The sequence below is a fragment of the Gallus gallus genome, chromosome 9, assembly GCF_016699485.2.
Source record: "Gallus gallus isolate bGalGal1 chromosome 9, bGalGal1.mat.broiler.GRCg7b, whole genome shotgun sequence".
Lineage (NCBI taxonomy): Eukaryota > Metazoa > Chordata > Aves > Galliformes > Phasianidae > Gallus > Gallus gallus.
Window position 1 is genome coordinate 14,438,363 of NC_052540.1, and position 18,752 is coordinate 14,457,114.

Sequence of the window (18,752 nt, forward strand, 5' to 3'; positions counted from 1 at the left end):
TAAAAAGGAAGGTGAAAGACCTGAAGAGTTCAGTCTGCTAAATCTACCCCAAAAAACACAGTGGGAAGTGATGACACAGTAATGTTTAAGCACTTTGAGGAAGAGATGTTGGTAGAAAAGACATCTTTAGCTGCAGGAAGGGGTAATGACAAGCGCACCACAGCTCAGTAATTTGAAGTAAGAAAATGGCATGCCCTTTATCAGTGAAGACGTTTAATCTTTGGGATGAATTCCAGGGCCAGGGTAGGATTCATATTTCCTGATGCCTTCAAATCCAAGCTGGCTGCCCTCCTGGGAGGCCTGATTTAGATCAAGATGTGCTTTGCCAAACATGAGATAAACAAGAAGCTGAGGGAGAGATAGCCAGGGATCCCTGAAGTGCTGGGACTTGGGAGGAAGTTTCTAGTCTCCTCACAGCAATGAATTCCAGGACCAAGAACTACATAAGTGAATAAGAAGAATATAATTCAGAAGGGCTGATACCTCTTGGAAGGTGTGAGAAGGTGAGGAAGCCAATGAAAAAGCCTGGGGGTTCTTCATAATGCCTCCCAACCTGATAAATATCCAAAAAATGCCATCCATCCTTTCTATTTATTTATTTTTTCCTTTCTGATGCTTCAAGTGAAACAACCCCATTATTTTATAGAGGGCTTTTTGGTAGTGATTTTATAGCACAGTGGCAAGTTGCTCCTGTTTTGGTTTTGTTTGTTTTTGTGAACAACTGCAGTTGGGTTTTCTACTCTTTGTTTCTGAGCGTGTGTTTAGGACTTGCTGAGAACAAGTTAAACACAACAAATGAGTTTTGGACAGAGCTTTGAAAGAGATTAATTCTGTGGTCATTCATCCTCCTCTCTCGGGAAGCAAGTCCCATATTCAGGCACAGCCTTCTGTGCGAGTTTTGTCTTTGTGCTAACTGGCATTGTTGCTTGGGAATGCTTGCAAGACCTTAAGCTGAGGACTACAGGCTCAATCCTGGAAGATAACAACACATACTAATTTTTAGCATTACCTGGGGAGCAGTTCATGTATTGATACACCAGAGGAGATGGACGTGGAGGATACTGGCCCAGAAAACTCACAAAAACCCACAACAATTCAATGGCAAACTTGGGATTAGCACCCAAAACACACTGTGTTTTGGCTGTGGCTGCAGCAAGCCAAGACTGAACAAAACAGGTGGTAAATCCAAAAGAGTCAACAGGAATTTTATGAGATTTAGAATTAAAGAAAGAAGAAAGGCTAAAGGATGAAGCAGAAATACTGCTGCTGAAGGAAGTAATTAGTATAACTTTGATCATCTCATCCTCATTTGCTTGCAATAATTTTGATGAGTATTTCATCTTATCTACTATTGTTAGGAAAATTTTTCTTTTAAGAGCAAAATTTAACTGCATTTTTCAGGTCAGCTTGATTCTGAAGATCATTCTCACTTGCCTGTGGTTTTCACTATCAGGCCAAACTTTATCCCTGGTGTATTTCTCTTGACTCAGTGGAATTATGTTGAAGATCAACTTGGCCTTTGGGCCTGTAGTAATATTGCCAATGGGTTTTTTAAAGGGATATTTCCCTACTTTGAATGCAGTGATTCCAGGCAGAGGTTTTTATTTTGCAATCTGGAAGCGCTCCTGCATATCTTAAGGAAGTTTCAGTAATTCTGGTACTGAATAAGCCTTTGGCAATAGATGGCATGCCTCATGCTCCTCACGTTTGAGGCAGGTGTGTGCATATGCTTTGGCTGGTCTGTGGATGGCAGTCTAGAGAGTCAGGTGCCTTTTTCCAGCAGAAGTTTAGTAAAAGAGTCATAGAAAAGGACAAGAAACACCTGACAGCCCCACAAGAGCACAGGGAATTCTATTCATATTGTTTCTGATTGACATAGCAGCGCTTTATCATCCCCCAAAACCTCTGCTCCCAGTCCTCCAGGTGTGTGCGCATGCTGGAGAAGAGTCTGGTTTCCTGATTTTGTCAGAAAGCAGTTCAGAGGGATTATTGAGATTCCAGCACCATGGGAGCACATCCCAGTGAGAGCCCTTTGACTGAGTCCGGAGGAAAGGCTGGAGACCTAAGAGGTGAAAATGTGCTTTTCATCTCTTGAGGTCCTGGGCAAAAAGAAGGGTACCAACTGATGGGTGCAGGATGGCGGCAGGATGGTATCGCACTGACCTGAATGTCTCAGATGTTGCCTGTTTCAACTTGCTCTGGCAGCCACGCTGCCCTCTGAGTACTCCAAATCACAGCAAAAATTTATGAAAGCAAATGCAGACATCTTGATCGCACCTTGTGCAAGATGTGAAACCTGGTGAAGAACCTGCCTGTAACCAGGCTCCTTATTTATGACACACAAGACTGATAGTGCACTTCTCAAAGAGATATGTCCCCAGGTTAGGAGAGACATGAGAGAGTCCAGGGCTAGGTGCAGACAGACTGGGAAGTGTCGTGCAAAAGAGCAGCATGGAGTGTAGGGTGACCCAATCATCAGCTCTAAGATCTCAGCTCTCCACCACCCTGCTAACTCCATGTACCTTCCTTAAAGACCAGCTGTCAAAACCATTGACATTAGCAAAGTAAGGATAAGTAGCACGCTTGCCAAACTCCACTCATTTCTTCATCTCAGCCCCAAGGAGACCAACTCTGATGTTGGTTCTGGTAAGGAATAATGGGAAAACCTTATAGCCTTGGGATGTGCATCATCTGAAGCAGCAAGTGGCTGACTCAGAGAGCAGAAACTATTTGCTGTGGTATCTGGACAGCTCTGAACAGCTGCAAAATTCCAATATAGAGATCTCAGTAAGGTTGCAGTTGTGATGGGCTGGGCGCATTGCCAGGGTGGAAGATTCCAGGATCTGCAGCCTCCTGGGAACACCTAGCAGCCAGAAGGAGTTATAAAGACACCTGAAAATCCTTGCTTAAAGCCTGTCAGCTTTGTGTTAATGACTGGGAGGGAAACCGTCTGGAGGCACTATGAGGCGGCTGGCGAGCTGATGCACAAAGGCAAAATGGAGGAGAGAAACAAGGGAAATTGGAGAAAATCAGCCACGCCATTAAGAATGCACATTTATAACTAGAGACGTACTCACAGACCAGCCTGTTTGTCCAGGGTCGTGCACACACAGAGCAAAATTAAAAATAGCCAAGCAGAGAGTCATTGCAAATTGCAACAAATGACAATTTGATAACACAAATTTAATGAAGAAATCCACAGCACCCAATAAATTTAAGGTTTGGCACAGCAGCAGTGTCCAATTGCCATAAATAAAGCAATCTGCTAACAACAGCTCATTCCACCTCATTTTCCTTGGTGCTTTCTGTGGCATCATTCCTCGTCATGGAAATTACAGCTGAATCACGACACTTCTTTTAATCTCCTCTTAATCTACACCACTATTAGGTGCCACACTTCTTCCTTGACAGCACCATATTTGAATGGCCACTAAATAGAGCCTTCTCCAAAGCCGATGAGGCTGTACCACGTGTACCTCTCCTGTAGGCTGAGCCCAGAGTGGGTTGCAGAGCGCAACAGTGCTGCCCACAGTCACTTACATATCACCAACCCAAGTAATTCGGAGCCAGCACCACCCCCATGGCCCCCAGCAGATTTTGCCTGTGGGACTCAGTCAGCTCAGAAGATCTGACATGTCACGACAGGGATGTTTCTCCACGCAGCTCATTTTGACCTGAACTAATGGGAGATTAACCAACCCACGGCAGCAAGTTGGCTGCTGCTGCGTCTGTTTCTCTCCTTAATGAGCTTTGCATTTGATGTTTCTTAACCGAGGGAGAACTCAACGTCCCAAACATCGTGCCAGTGACATGGTCCTTACCTGACAGATGGAGCTCAAGGAAAACTGTTTGCAATGACCTTATGCTGTTTGCTACTTACCTGGCAAGACACCAGTGAGTTGCTCGTCCCATGCTCTGAGAAGTCACTGAGTAGATGCTCATGTCTCCCAGATAAAATTTCTCCACTTTTTTAAGGAAGAAGTCAGGGATTCCAACAGAACAAAAGCCCTTTGGAGCCCCTTCATCTTCTCTGCCACACAACAGACCTCTGCAGGGACCTAACCCTGACCCTAACCCCCACTCTACCCCATCTCCTCTTCCCACTGTGCTGCTTGGTGAAGGCTGGGAATTGCATGGGCTTTAGTGTGACCCTGCTGGGGAGATGATTAACCCTTTTGTCACCACTAAGCCACAAGGGGAACATCTCCTTTTCTCAGTCATTACCTTTTTGCATACTGGAATTATGTGCATGAAACAAGGAAGTCTTCCAGCAGGGTGCATGCACATCCTTGAGTCTTGTAGTAGAATGAGCTTTTTGAGTGTCCATAATCACAGAGTATGTGACAAACCACAAAAGAAGCCTCCTTAATTTTAACTTCTTTTGGCCTAAGTTGGGCAGGAACTGAAGTCAGGATTGGAGGCTTGCACAGAACTACTTTGCCATTACCTTAAATTTGCATTCTGGGGAAAACTTCGTCCCTTGTTTTTGCTTCAACTACTTCATTTCTCTTCAGATTTCCACCTCAGATTTCTTCCCATTCTGTTCTGTTTTCTTATGCAACTTTATAGGCTGTGGTAGGTGGAGATAAGGAGGCCAAGTCCTGGAATGATCTGTCTGCTTTTGTTTTGCAACTTCAGTGACAGCAAACATTAATGTGCATGCATTCACTGCCTGACTTGTCTGACCACTCTGCACGGCCACTTTGGTGACAAGCAAGAACCTCCATGCACTAAGCAATCCCCAAGCACTGTGTCAATACAATTTGTGCAGCTGTGAGCCCCCGGAGGTGGTCTCCTTTTTGTACCCTTCCCTTTATTCTTTTTTTTTTTCACATTGAGGATATTCCATGTCCAGCACTTATTTCTCTTGTGCCAGGCCTTTCCTGGACTGTGGCTCTATTTCACAACAGTGCCCTGTAACTGAGTCAAGGATTAAAGGTGTCCAAATGATTAGGAAATCGGAGCAGTGAAAGGTCAGGGATCTTTTTATTTTCTCTTGGCTTTGTTTGGTGGTTGCTGAAAAATCACAAATGCGCTATGAAAACAAGTGGCAGGGAGGTGTAGCTTTCCAGAGTTGTTGGCATTCATGTCTGTGTGCAAACTATTTACAGGTATGGCAAAGCATTACTAATCTCGGAGGTATTTAGAAAGGAAGTACCTCTAGGATCTCCTCATTTCTCTCCCCTGTTTCTCAAACACGGCTGAGTCATGCTGGATCTCCTCCCCTCCTGCAAAATTACTTTGCGGAGCTCCTTGAAGAAAGCAAAATGTCCCTGGACCAGTGAAAACCAACAGTACCACGTGGGTGGGTCTCCTCCTGCAAGCTCATGGCCTAGAAACTGGGTAAAAAAGCCTGGAGAAATGAGAGGTCAGCCCGGAGGCTGCTGGGGATACAGATGCTCTCGAGGCCCAGGGGAGGAAACCTCTTATCAGAGTCTGGAGTCCATCTGGAACCCATTTGGCTCAACCCTCCTCAAAGTTCATTTGTTTAGATTGAAACTTCTGATTCAGACTTATCTCTGATTTCAGACAGACCCCTGGAAGATGGGGCTGCCAGTTGGCTTTGCAAGGGCTTGCTGGATGTCCAGTTGTGTCTGAGCTTTCTGTTTACTTCCCCTCTGCCCCAGTGTGCCTGTCTACATTTGGCTCCCAGCTCACACTTCAGCCTGGATGTATTACACCGTTGCTCCATTCTTAGAATGCTGTCACAAATGACAAAAACTTATGAACAGGGTTCCCAAAGGAAGCCATGCTAAAGAAAGAGATGAGAGAGAGGGAAACCTTGCCATTGCTGCTTAACTTGTATTGAGCTCAATACTTGTTGCGTTGCTTTAGTTTCAGAGAAAAAGGAAGTTTGTCTGAAAGGATGCCTTGAACGGGAGAGGATGGTGACATGAGCAGTGAAGGGTGAAAAGAAGAAGTAGGCACTGTGGGAGATGAGATGGGTGAAGGAGGTGCTCCCACCCTGGGTTTGTATGCACCCAGAGGAGCAAGAATGAAACTACCACTGAAACTGATGGGTTAGACAGTGCTTGAAGAGCAAACATGAAATGGAAGATAACGTTTGTGAATAAAAGTTAAAAATAATATAAAAAATCCCACTGTAGGTCAATTTGGAAGTGAAAACATTAAGAAACCATGTCCCTGCTTCCAAATATAACACAGTAGAACAGCTAGAATACCAGAGCTGCTGAGCTCTGAACCTGGTGTGCCACCAGCTCCTTGACCAGAGTGCCTACTAATTACAGTGCTGCAGGCAGCTTTCGGAAGCTAACATAGAAACACAGAGAGGGGTGGTCAGAACCATAGGGAAGCAAGTCAGGATTGACTCAAGGTGATCTGAAAGCGTTTGGAGTTTAATATCTCTGTCCAGCTTTTGCCCATCTGAGAAATGGAGCATGTCTCATCCGCCACAGACAAAGCTGGGAGGTTAATAATGGTATTTCATGTCTGAGGTCCTCTGACAGAAAGCTGCCACGTAACACAATGCATTATTCTACCCTAAAGCCAAAGACTCCTCCACCCAAATAAATATGTATTTCTATTGCCTGCCTCCCATTTTTAATCTACCAGCAATTCTTACAAAAAAAAAAAAAAAGAAAGAAAGCAACAACAAATAAAAATCTCTGGCCATACGGGTGTGCCAAGAGCTTGGCTAATCAGCAGGATTCTAGTATGTCGCTACAGATTTTGGCAGCCTTTTGTCGAGAAAATGATGCAACCCTGTTCCTGGGAACCAGCGCGATGGAAAGCACTTCCAGCTGATGCAGATTGTTTATTCTAGGTGAAAGTTTGCAACATTTCCATTTGGTTTCACCACCGTGAGCTTTGCCAGGCCTTCTTCCCAGGCAATGGACGCTTTCTCATTCCTCTGCTTGATCTCCTATTTACAGGATTAGTTGCTACACTGCTTTTATTACTCTGGAAGGCATACACTTGATCAAGAATGGGTGGATTTCATCTCGCAAGAGGTGCAACTCTTTCATCTCATGCTGACTTCTGTCAGGCTGCAGAACTAAACACCCATCAGCATGAGCAAAGTATTTATGGCCTTGACATATTATGTCAGAGGAATGGCCAAAGCCTGGGCAGGAATGCGTTCATCATTATTATTACATTTCTATGCAAGTATTTAATGTGTTAATGCTTTCACGGAATAAGGAAATGCATAGAAAATGTTCCTTGCATGGCTACAGCCTGCAGTGCAATCCAGCAGGTGGTGTTGGGCAGTACCTGCAGCCTTGCACAGCTTTGGTCCATACAGCCAAGAGAACTGGTAGGAACAGAAGATCCAACTGTTCACAGGAGTTCCTCCCTCAGCATGAGCCAGGCTTGCACAGGGGCTGAAAGTCTACTTCCAGGAACATATTGGTCTGTTTTCAGCCTGAAACAACTATTTCCTCATTCTCTTTGTTCCCCTCTGTCATTTCTTCTTTCTGCAGCAATATAACCAAGTTCTACTTTGAAATGAATCACTGTTCGAATGCTCATTAAATTAAGGAACTGACCATTCTGGTAAGACTCAGGCTGACTAATTGCAGGTGCAGGTTGAATTTCCCCAATAAAACTTCTACAAAATCAAAGCCATTCCCAGCTGCCATTCAAGTTCTGGGTATCTGAGGAGCTTAGAAGATCTAGTTAGGGTGGCTTTCTAAGGAGAAGCCTCTCACAGTAAATTTCTTAGTCTATTCCAGTCTGTGATTTTTACCTTTTATTTCCAAATTTGGAGTAATTGGCCAGGTCAGCTAATGCTAGATCTTCTGATTATTTTGCAGGCTGAGCTTTTGCTTAAGATACCAGTATTTCTCCAAAGGAAGGAGTGCTGATATATCAGTGGGCAATGTATTCAGGTGAGTGAATCATAATACCATATAATTTTAGGATTGCTTGGGTTGGAAGGGACCTTTAAAGGTCATCTAGTCCAATTCCCTCATATGCCAACCCTGTTAAAAAATCATGATTAGGACATAGATGGTGAAGATGGTCCTCTTCACTGGGCCAATATGGAATTCCTACTAATCCACGCGTCATCATAAATTCCAAAATCATCTGATCCCTTTTACATTAATTGTGACGCAGGAAATTTTCCACATTTCTTTTCCACATCGCCCTATTGGGGAAAATAGTAGATCCAGAAATACCCCTTCACTTACACTCTAGACAGAGTAATTCTAAGTAAGTGTCAGTGAGGCCCTGACTTCATTCCATATTTCCTGGGCTTTGTTCCCCACCTGCATGATGGGAGGAGCAGTCTCTTATTGTGGTGCCATCATTTGCTTCACTTTGTACAGAGGACTCTGGAGGAACCTCCACCACTTACTCAGACTTTTTGCAAAGCGTATCACGGGAAGCCTTCAGTCTCCAGGTGCTGCTTTTTAATAATAAACTCACTGTTTATTTTGCAGAGCTCATTTCCTAGACAGAGCACTGAGATGTCATGAATGCCTGTGTGCTATACTCACCTTCCCCATGGTACCGGGTGTTCTGGGTGCCTACTGATGGCAGGAGAGCACCCTCAGCCCCACTGAGATGTGGGGCACTGTGGTACAGAGGCAGATCCAGGCTCTCCTGGCTTTCTAGCACCTGTGCCTCAACCACGAGGCCAAATGCATACTGAAGGTACCTGTATTTTACTGCCCCCCTCTTCTGCATTAATTAAAACACATCACTGCACACTTAAGCAATTTGAATGTTTTGGAACAAGTCTCGGGACAGCCAAGGGCATTCAAAGTGAGGAGAAGGCTGGCAGCTTGCCTTCAGCTCTCCGGCTTACCTTGTCTATCAGCAGCACACATCACGCATTGCAAAACTGTGAGATCTCTGCAGACCCAGAAACAATGCTCTGGAGGAGAACACAAGGCTCAAGGCAGAGATCCTCGGTCTTCCTGGGGCTCCATGACACTGACCGGCTGCCAACATCTCCACTGATCTTCTTTCAGTTTTTCCTTGTTTTATTTTAACATCTCTCTACGAAAAGCTGGTGGGAACCGTTACTGTAGAAGTGCTCTATCAGAATGATGGCTAAGGGAAAGCTCTGCTAGATCTGGGGTACGCCTTCCTCTTGGGGAATTTTTGGAGCTATCTAAGGCAAGAAAGAGGGAATTAACAGCATGTCAAATAAAATTCAGGGCTCACAGAGACTCTGTTTTGCCCTTGAGGCCGTAATGAAGGTCAGGGTATAAGTGAACATTCCCCCAAAGGTCTGTTTGCCTTTCCGTCACCTATCGGTCGTCAGCAGGACACTGCAAGAGAAGAGACCTCAGGTGACCTCCAGAGCTTCTGGTGTGCTGTGGACTCCAGGCAGCAGACAGTTGACTACAGTCTAGAATGGAAATGAAGGACTAATTTGCCCAGGGACATTCCCTTTTGTATTTTAAAGTAATGCAAAGTGTCTTTTCACTTTCAGCTCTGGATTTCAGGCCTAAGATGAAGAGTCACTGCCATTAGTTCCACACCATCACAATTGTAACATCAAAACAAGCACTGTATTAAAAATAAACACAGCAGGCATTCACTGGCATGATTAAAATGTATACATATGGGTGAGGTCATTGTAATAAAGACCTTATGCACAAACATATGCATTTCTTACCATGGCCTTAGGCTCAGAGCAGGAACACTATGCATCCACAACTACCTGCTCTTGTGCAGTTGCATCAGCCCGGGCTCTCTGGCTTTTCAGAGCACCTACCACAAGTGTTCTTACTGCATCCATGTGCACTGACCACCTCTTAACCCTCAGAAAGACTAGGAAAATCACACCCATTATTTACCACATCTCTCATCAACATCAGACCAACATGTCAGGGTCCTCCATCTCCTCTGTCAATCTTCTGAAGGTATATACCAAAGCTACTTGGAAATAACTCATTGAATATAATTCCTTTCTCCAATCTTTGTGCCTGGAAAAAGCTCCACCAGTCAAAGGAAGGTAAACTGGACTTTCCAGAATTACATGAAAATGTACAAAGCAATTAATGTCTATCTACACACTAATGCAGATCTTCTGTATGGCACTGGTAAAAGAAGCCAGCAGCTTCCCCAGAGGACAATCTCCCCTTCCTGGACAGGGCAGAGGGAGGGTTGCAGGGTTGCTCAGAATTGAGCAAAGGCCGTTTCCTTACTTTATTTCCTTCCTGATACCTGAGAGGTCTTTGAAAATCTCTCTCCTTCTGAAATTTCTGCTGTTCGAGGGGTTCAAGAAACCTTTAGATGTTGTACTAAGGGACATGGTTTAGTGGGGAAATACTGGTGGTAGGTGGATGGTTGGACTAGATGATCTTGGAGGTCTTTTCCAGCCTTGGTAATGCCATGATTCTATGGTTCTGAAGAGATATCCAGGAACGTCCAGGAAAACAAAGTTGCCAATGGCTTTCGCAAAGTAGTATACCACAGACAGAAGGAGGACAGTGTGAGGAGATGCACCCGTCTCCTCACAGAAGGAGTCACAGAAACCCCAAAAGACACAAGAGGAAATACATCAGCCTAAATGTTGAGTGAGCATTTCCAAACACGACGTGTGTCGTAACAACAGCCAGGCTGTGGGGCAGGGCAGCCCACACGGGTTGATGCTCAACATGGAGACAAAAAAATCCGTGTGCCCACTGGGAGCACGGAGGCCCCTGATGCACATGAACTGGATGCGTGACAAAATCAGGAGTGCAGAGTGTCACCTCCAGCTCCCCTGGCCACTCTTCCCCTCTTGGCCTCAGGTAGGTTCCCACAGATGGCAGCTTTGGTGGCAACCAAAAGTCTGAGCCAGCTCTGGGCCCCCTCTAATTCCCATGGTGCTTGTTCCAATGGATCTTGGCCTACAAAGTTTATTCAGGCCTCGTCTGCACCCTTTGATCCTGCAGATCTGCAGCACACACCTTCCTGGATTTTTGCTGGTCTCTGCTGCTGGATGAGCCATAAATTACCCCAGGAACATCTTGCTTTGCTGATGTGTATTTTCAACCTCCATTCCATTTTAATATATGATAATATAGACGACACTGTCCCCAGCCAGGATCCAGAAGGAGTGAGATGATTAAAAATAATTCATCTTACACTGAATTAAACAACTGAGAGCTGTGGGAACGGTCCCATTTGTGCTCAATACAAATCATGGGTGACAATCTGGGTCAGTTTTTATTGGGCACACACCTTTTTGTCAGCCCTAAATCTGCCAGCCACCGGTTAGGTTTAATAGGAAGGGACAACAAGGAGACAACAAAGGTCAGCCTCTGCTGGGGAAGGTGGTGGAGGAGGAATGGCAGACAAAGGAGGGAAGGTGGCATTTCCCAGCGGACGTCCCAGCAGTGATACTTCCCCAGCAGAAGGACAGGCAGAAATGCATGAGGCTCTTTGGAAAGCAAGCAAGCTGCACCTGGAGACCGTTCTGCTGTTTGCTGAGACTCGGCAGCCCAGACCACTTGCGGTTTCCTCTCTGAACCTTGCCTCTGCCTGCAGTGACACATAGAAAGTGAGGGAAGGGAGAGGAGACGCCTGCTGCTTTCTGTCTAGCCAAGGCATGGGAGCACAGGGCTGCATACCCCACTCCTTCACTTAGGAAAGCAGCAGCAGGTTCCCTTCCCAGCCCATCTCCATTGGAGAAAACACTCCACAAGTCCTTCTCGTGCCAGAGGCCTGTGCGTTGCATTCTCCCACCTTGGATCAAACCACCTCTCTTCCCCCTCCCGGAAATAACACGAGCAAGAAGAATGACTCATCTGTGCATATGAAGACATGCATACTCACACACACGAACACATCTTACATGTTGCGAGCCTGGGGCAAAAATTTCACCTATCTTTTGAGCTCTCTGGTTCACACAGTTCTGTGAGGTTTAGTGAAAAGAAGGAAAACCAAAGTAAAAAAAAAAAATAAAAAAACAAACAGTGAAAGTCAAAGCCAAATCTTGTTACCACGCTTCTCACTTGAAATGAAGCCTTCCCCCCATACCTGCTGTAGCACACAGGTCCTGCAGAGCCTCAGCAGCGTGGCTCTGTTCTGTTGGTTTGCTTGAGGACTTGTCCCCCAATGTCTGCTCCCAATCCAGCTGTGCCAGGTAAAGCTGTGCCACTGCTGTTAGCCTGGGAGATGGGTAGGTGGTGTCATTCTGTCTGAAAACCAGCTAATCTGACATGGTTCCTGGCCAGTGATGCTGATAACGGACTCTGCACACGTGCCTGTGCCATCAGGTTGAGGCTAATTGATGACGGTCAGTCTCGAATCATTCTTGCAGCTTTACAAAGCCATTCCCTCCCATAACAGTCCCTGGAAAAATGCACCATCCCAACAGAAGGACCTTCAAGTCTTTGTGAAGTTTTGCAGTCTGGTCTAGCATTCCCTTGTCCCATTCTTCACCAGGTTGCAGGAAATCTGGTGCTGAATGGCTGCACCAGGGACACAGAGGCATGTCCTATATTAAGGATGGATAAGTGCATCTGGAGATCCAGATGCTCATTTCCCATCACAGCAGGGAGCATGTGCAGCCCCCAGCAGCAGGCAGTGGAAGGCAATGAAGCTGGACCCTCAGCCACCAAAATATTCCATCCAATGACACTGCTCTGCAGTGAGGAGCCACCCTATTGCCACCCCTGCACTTTGTCCTGGTGTGTGGGATTGAAGTACTCTGAGCTCCCTCGGCCAGCACAGCCAGACATGATAATATGATGGGTCTTGAAAAAAGGGAGACCTTTTAATTATCCTGCCAGCAGAGCTGAGCTGGTGGATGGGTCTTGCTGCACAGGCATTTTGCAGCAGAGAAGGAAAATCAATTATTCACCACAGCATTGTTGTGACCAGGCATGACAAACACCCCGAGGCGGCTGTGTCTGGTGAAAGAGTCATCAGGTGGCATAGCCTGGTAAAAGCAGCTGCTCCCCTTCACTTGGGTCAAAGCTTCAACAGCAGCCCCCACAGCCACTGTTTGTACCCTGGCAGTGTGACATGATGCATTTAATCAGCTATTGGGAGGATGCTAAACTCAGTGACACTCATTCTACCCAAACTGGATTGCTTAATAAAGAGCACAGTAATCAGAGATGCTAGTGTCATAGGATTAGGTTTGCCTTTCCCCTCCAGCGTGTCTTACCATGCCTTTTTTGCTAGATATTCTCTGCACCTTTGTTTTTTCCTCCTTGGGACTGCTGCAGAAGAGCAGGGTAAGTGTGTGAATGGTACGGCTGCAAAGGAAGGAAGTGGTGCTGATTCAACACAGTGTGCTTTTCCTTCTGAGTCAGTGCAGAAATGTCTCATTGGGCTCTGAAGGTATTAGGACAAGAAGTCTGCTCAGAGTGTGTGTAGGCTTGCGTTTTAATCCCTCTCACTCAGAACATGGAAAGATTGCACAGAAGGGATGCTAATTATCATAAAATTTACTACTAAAGTCCAATTAAAATTGTTGACTCAGCATGGCAGGTCGCCTACCTGCTGCATTACTCTGTGGGCCCTTTGTTGTGATAGAGGGATATATATAACAATCACAGGGCATGAACCTGCTTCTAGAAAGCAGAATGTGTCAGGAAGTTGCATTGCTAAAGTCTAGTTACACGGGGTTCTTGGATTGCAGGAGCTTCTGCTAGGAACTCCAGCCTGGGCTCCTGGGGAAGAACAAAGCGCACAGCAGTCACCAGCAGCTGGGAGCTGGGAAGGCAATGTGAGCAGCAAAGAGAGAAAGCTCCCAACCTGAATTTCCAACATCTTCTGCAGAATATCAGAAGTAGGAGGCCTTGAAAGAAAACCTGAGGTTTGCCGGACCATTCAGAGCAAATACCCAAGAAAAGGAAGTCACACGGCAAACAAATTATGGCTTCAATTCTGGGTGCACCCCCAAGGCTAGCAGGGTGAAACCTGGGTCCAACAGGAAGAGACGATGTGTCGGTATGCTGAAAACCTGAAGAAGAAATGTTGAAAACAGCCTAAGAAGGATAAAGTCACAGTGTTTGTACTGCCTGTGCAAAGGATTTGGTGGGAGCCTTAGGGTGAAGAAGACGAAGATTTGCACACATCAAGTCAAATCAATTTCCATACATACTGCTGTTTACGAGGGTGGGTAGTGATAGGACAAGGGGGAATGGTCTTAAACTGAGACAGGGGAGGTTTAGGTTGGATATTAGGAGGAAGCTTTTCACCCGGAGGGTGGTAACACACTGGAACAGGTTGCCCAAGGAGGCTGTGGGTGCCCCATCCCTGGAGGCATTCAAGGCCAGGCTGGATGTGGCTCTGGGCAGCCTGGTCTGCTGGTTGGTGACCCTGTACGTAGCAGGGGGTTGAAAATAGATGGTCATTGTGGCCCTTTTCAACCCAGGCCATTCTATGGTTCTGTGATTTGGGTTAGAAGGTAGCAAGTGTTTAGATTCATATTTTTGTTTATAGTCTTATTGAAAACATGAACCAGCCTCCAATCTCAAGGTTTCATGCACGTTTCTAGAGAACAGGCCCAGGCTGGAGGAAATCCGGGTAGTGTCCTCTTTCATGCTACTTTCTGTTGAGCTCATTTCACCTCAAAGATTTGGGCGAGCCTGAACCCTGAACTGAAAGCAAAACCCAGGCGGACATAAAGGTAAGGCAATGGAAAGTGATTGCCCAAGCCACTGCGAACTGAAACTGCCATGTTTCGCACAGTGCAGGTGTCAGAAAGCCATTGACTTTACATTGCAACACCCAGATGCCACAAAGAACACTGGCTTCCAGATCTATAGCTGTTGTGAGCAGAACAAGGCTTCCTCACAGCTTGCTGAAAGCTGCCCGTGCATCACAGATGTTGATGAAGAAACCTGGATCCAGCTGCTGGATGACCCCAAGGGATGTCAGTATCCCAAATAGGCTGCTCAGGGAGGTGGTGGAGTCACCATCCCTGGAGGTGTTCAAGAACCGTGGAGATGTGGCACTGAGGGTTGTGGTTACAGTGGGCATGGTGAGGATGGGCTGATGGTTGGACTGGTCTTTTCCAATCCTGATGATTTTGTGATTCTAAGTATGAGGGCTGTAATTCTCTCCTGGGCTCTGACAGCAGCCTCCTCCTCACGGTGTCTCTGTGCTTTTCATTCAGGCATTCAACAGTGGAGCAAAATCTGCCACATCTGAGGCTTTGTTTCCATCAGTGCTGGGCTTTAGGTGAGAAAGAGCAGGAATTTTCTTGGCAGGGTCTCAGGCTCAGTGCCATAACTGTGGTTCAGCTCCTGACATTGCTTTGTCTCTCAGTACAACTCAGACTCTTACTGCAGAGAGCTCTTATGTGCTAGGGAAGAGAAGTTACCAATTCCAGAGTTGATTTAGAACAGTCTAGGCCAAGGCTGTCTCAAAAAAAGACTGTCTCAAGGATAAGGCTCCAGACTTCAAGCCTGATTCAATAGCTTTCTGTCTATCCATAAAGTGCTTTTGGTGCTCTGCAGGAACAATGTGGTGTTTGAAATTATGTGTAACTCCCTGGCAAATACACATTAAGCCGCAGCTGAAATACACTGCTCCCAAGGCTTTCTTAAGATGGCCTCAGATTTGAAACTCGTTATATTTATACACTTACCTCCTCATTCTCTATTCCCCACTGATCTCTTGTCTCTCATTCTGCTCCTAAATCAGATTTTGTGACAGCAGCAGGTGTGTATGCAGGCAGACACACAGACAGGCACAGGCAGAGGCTGCAGGAAGGCTGCTGGGTTGCAGCACTCCGTGTACTTTCACGGTATGAATGTGCTGCTCCACATGCTGCTGCCCACAGCCCCACATGTCTGGGATGCAGCCTGGCCAAGAAGTCATAGCAAAAAAAAAAAGGGAAATCACAAAAAGAGAAAGCTGACCACAGCTGCTCCTCCTCTGCAGGTCTTCACACCCCAGCCTGCAGCTCTGCAGACAGAAAGTGCATCCTCAAAGGGAGGCTGATGGTCCCCAGTGAGGCATTTCTCAGAAGGTGGCAGCAATCTTTTTGCTGGTTACAAACTGAACATGCTGAAACCTGGCCTTCCTCACAGCCCCGTGCCCTGCTGCAGCCCCAGGAGGCTGAACCCATCCTCCCCCGTGAGGGCTGTGCCGAGCTGAGCAAAAGGAGGATACCTTTCTCCTGCCCTGCTACTCTGAGCCTGGGCAGAAGCAGCAGGCACTCAGGAGGACCCCCCAGCAGTTTTCCCATTGGTGTCCCAGGTTCAGCAGGTCTCTGGAATGTGTTCCTCACCCACATTCAAGACAGCTTGACTTGTTTAGTCTAGCAAAACTACGGAAGAGAGGGCATAGCTTTGTTGTGTGTAAATACACCGGAGGCAGGAACACCAGGGTGGGAGAAGAGCTGTCCAAGCTAAAAGATGCTGTTGGCTTGAGAACAAGTGGGGGATCAGTTGGTGTATGAAAACAGTTGGGATAAAAATTATGAGGAAGCTTCTAACCTTGGAGTTTGACAGCAGCTGCCTGCAAGGCACAGGGCAGCAAGGGGCTGCAGTGGTGTGAGGATGAAGCTCGTCTTGTTTCTGGAGGGGAGTACCAAATGTTGGATGAACAGGGGATCAGGAAGTCCTTCGTAGCTAAAACAGTGGCAGAGGAAACACTGGGGACATTGGAAAGCAAAAACTAGAACTGAACTCTGTTAAGGAGAGAGCAGAGGAAGCATTTCCAGACTGGGAAAGTATAATTCCCACTGGAAAGGGACAAAAAGGCCAGAAGTTTTGGAAGCATGGGTGAAGCATCTCTCACCTCAGCCACATCTGAGGAACCACCTGTCTTGTGAACTGACCTATCCTTGTCAATCAGCACTCACCCAGGAGGCAGGGTGGTGTTGTAGATGGAAAAAAAATAAACAAATCGCAACATCCAAAGAACTTCAGCTTTCCTGTTATGTATGTTTGAAACGTCTCAAAATGTCCCAAAAGCTGTTCCTCCTTGAGAAGTCCCAACGTTTTCCATCACCTCTAAGTGTAAGAGAAACTCCTCCAGTGAAGAGATATTTGAGGGGAAGCAGCAATGTTTAAAAACTGGCCTGCTTAGCAAGGAGAACAATTCTCAAGTGCTATCCAGACCAATTCCCACCTGGTGGGTATGAGGCATATTGATGTATTTTCCATGCTTGCATCCTTTAAAAGACAGATGCAGGACCAGGATCTGCTGAGGATCAGAGACTGTGAAGTCGAACAGCCTTGCTCATTTTGCCAGGGAAAGAGCAATGTGTTCAAAGTGTTGATCTGTGAGTGGGAGGGAAGGCAAGAGCTGGGAAATCCATGCACGTATCTGTGTCTGTGCTTCTGCATATGCATATATAAAAATATGTATACGCACCGAAAACAAAACAAAACAGTCCATTGCACACAGTCCTCCCTGGGGAGAGGGTGAGAGAGCAAACAAGCAGCAGATGTCAACCACATAACCTCACCTTCTGCTGGAAGAACGTTGGATACCAATATGGCATGAGCCCCACCACGGTCAGATCCCAAGGCGGTGTGAACCCCACCAGGATCAGAACCCCATCCACAGTAGTGAACTCTGAGTAATGGCCCCAGGAGAGCTGCACCATAGCCTCAAGAATGGACCTCTTTCTCAGTTAGATGTGTATTTTGTCTGTCTTACAGAAAAGCATACAGAGCCATGGAGCAAATGAGAGTGTGGGCCCCCTGTCCCCCAATGGGTTTCAGAAGTGTTTTGTGTCACCTTTAATAGGTTGATGGTTGGACTAGATGATCTTAGTGGTCTTTCCAACTTTAATGATTCTATGATTCCACAATTCCTCGTCCATCCTGGGCAGTGGTGCTGAATGCTGATAAAGTCAAACTTGGACAAACCTGTCAGATGGTTGGGGAAAGTGGACTTTAGATGGCACTTTGTGATTTGTTGCGAGCAGCAGGTTGGGATGAGTTGAGGTATGTGTTGTCGCTGCTGCTGTTTGTGCTGTTGTTGCTTCTCACCTTCCTCCTTTTCCAAACAATTAGCTTCAATTTGTTTTGGCAGAGGGCATGATCATTGGGGCTGGGTTCCAGATGGTTGGGCGCTCAGTCGCTCGCCATAAATAAGGCTGGATGAGAAGTGCTCCTGGCAGTATGCGCTCAAAGCTGGGCTGCAAAGAGCTGGGGCTGCTGGACCAGAGTATCCCAGGGAGGAATGGGAGGGTTCTGCAAGGCACAGACCTACACTGAGCCCTGCGGAGAGGCTCACCTCACCTCTCCTTAGAAAGCTCCCAACATGGATTTGTTACCATTGCCAGGCAACCAGTTGCAGAGCATCTCTAGCCTTGCTACTCCTTTATCTCTGATTTAACATTCCCTTGCTATTGCCTTTGGAGTCTTGGAGATGTAAAGAACAAGCCTCCTCAATTTCCCCTTGCTTAGACTCATAGAATCACTAAGGTTGGAAAAGACCACTGAGATCATCTAGTCCAAATGTCCCCCCATCACCACCATGCCCACTAACCACGTCCCTCAGAGCCACATCCCCACGTTTCTTGAACACCTTCAAGGACTGTGACTCTCCCACCTCCCTGGGCAGCCTCTGCCAGTGCCTCACCAACACCCTTCTGTCCGCTTGAGGATAATCTCCTCTTGCTGCTGGGATAGACAGCACAGAATCTGTTCTGCAAGGCTGGCAGCCTGTTGGACCTTGCCAAACACCACTAGGAAGCAAGTCCTGCAAAGAAATTCAGGAAGTTTTCAAAGTTTTTCTAATTCTGAGACATTTTCAGTGTATTTCTAACAAATAATGCTGTTAACAAAGCAAAGCCTGACTCCCTCTTGTTGTGAAACCTTTATTGATTGCCTTCTGTAACACTTAAAGATCGTCATAAGAGAGCTGAA

At 46.4% G+C, this 18,752-nt stretch overlaps 1 long non-coding RNA gene across 1 annotated transcript; it reads left to right on the forward strand.

The window, feature by feature from the left end:
• Window positions 1-333: 333 nt before the first annotated feature.
• On the forward strand, window positions 334-9,533 carry LOC121111467. The gene is made up of 3 exons (XR_005862122.1): window positions 334-503; window positions 7,776-7,850; window positions 8,406-9,533. It is a non-coding gene; the product is annotated as an uncharacterized LOC121111467 (long non-coding RNA).
• Window positions 9,534-18,752: the final 9,219 nt, after the last annotated feature.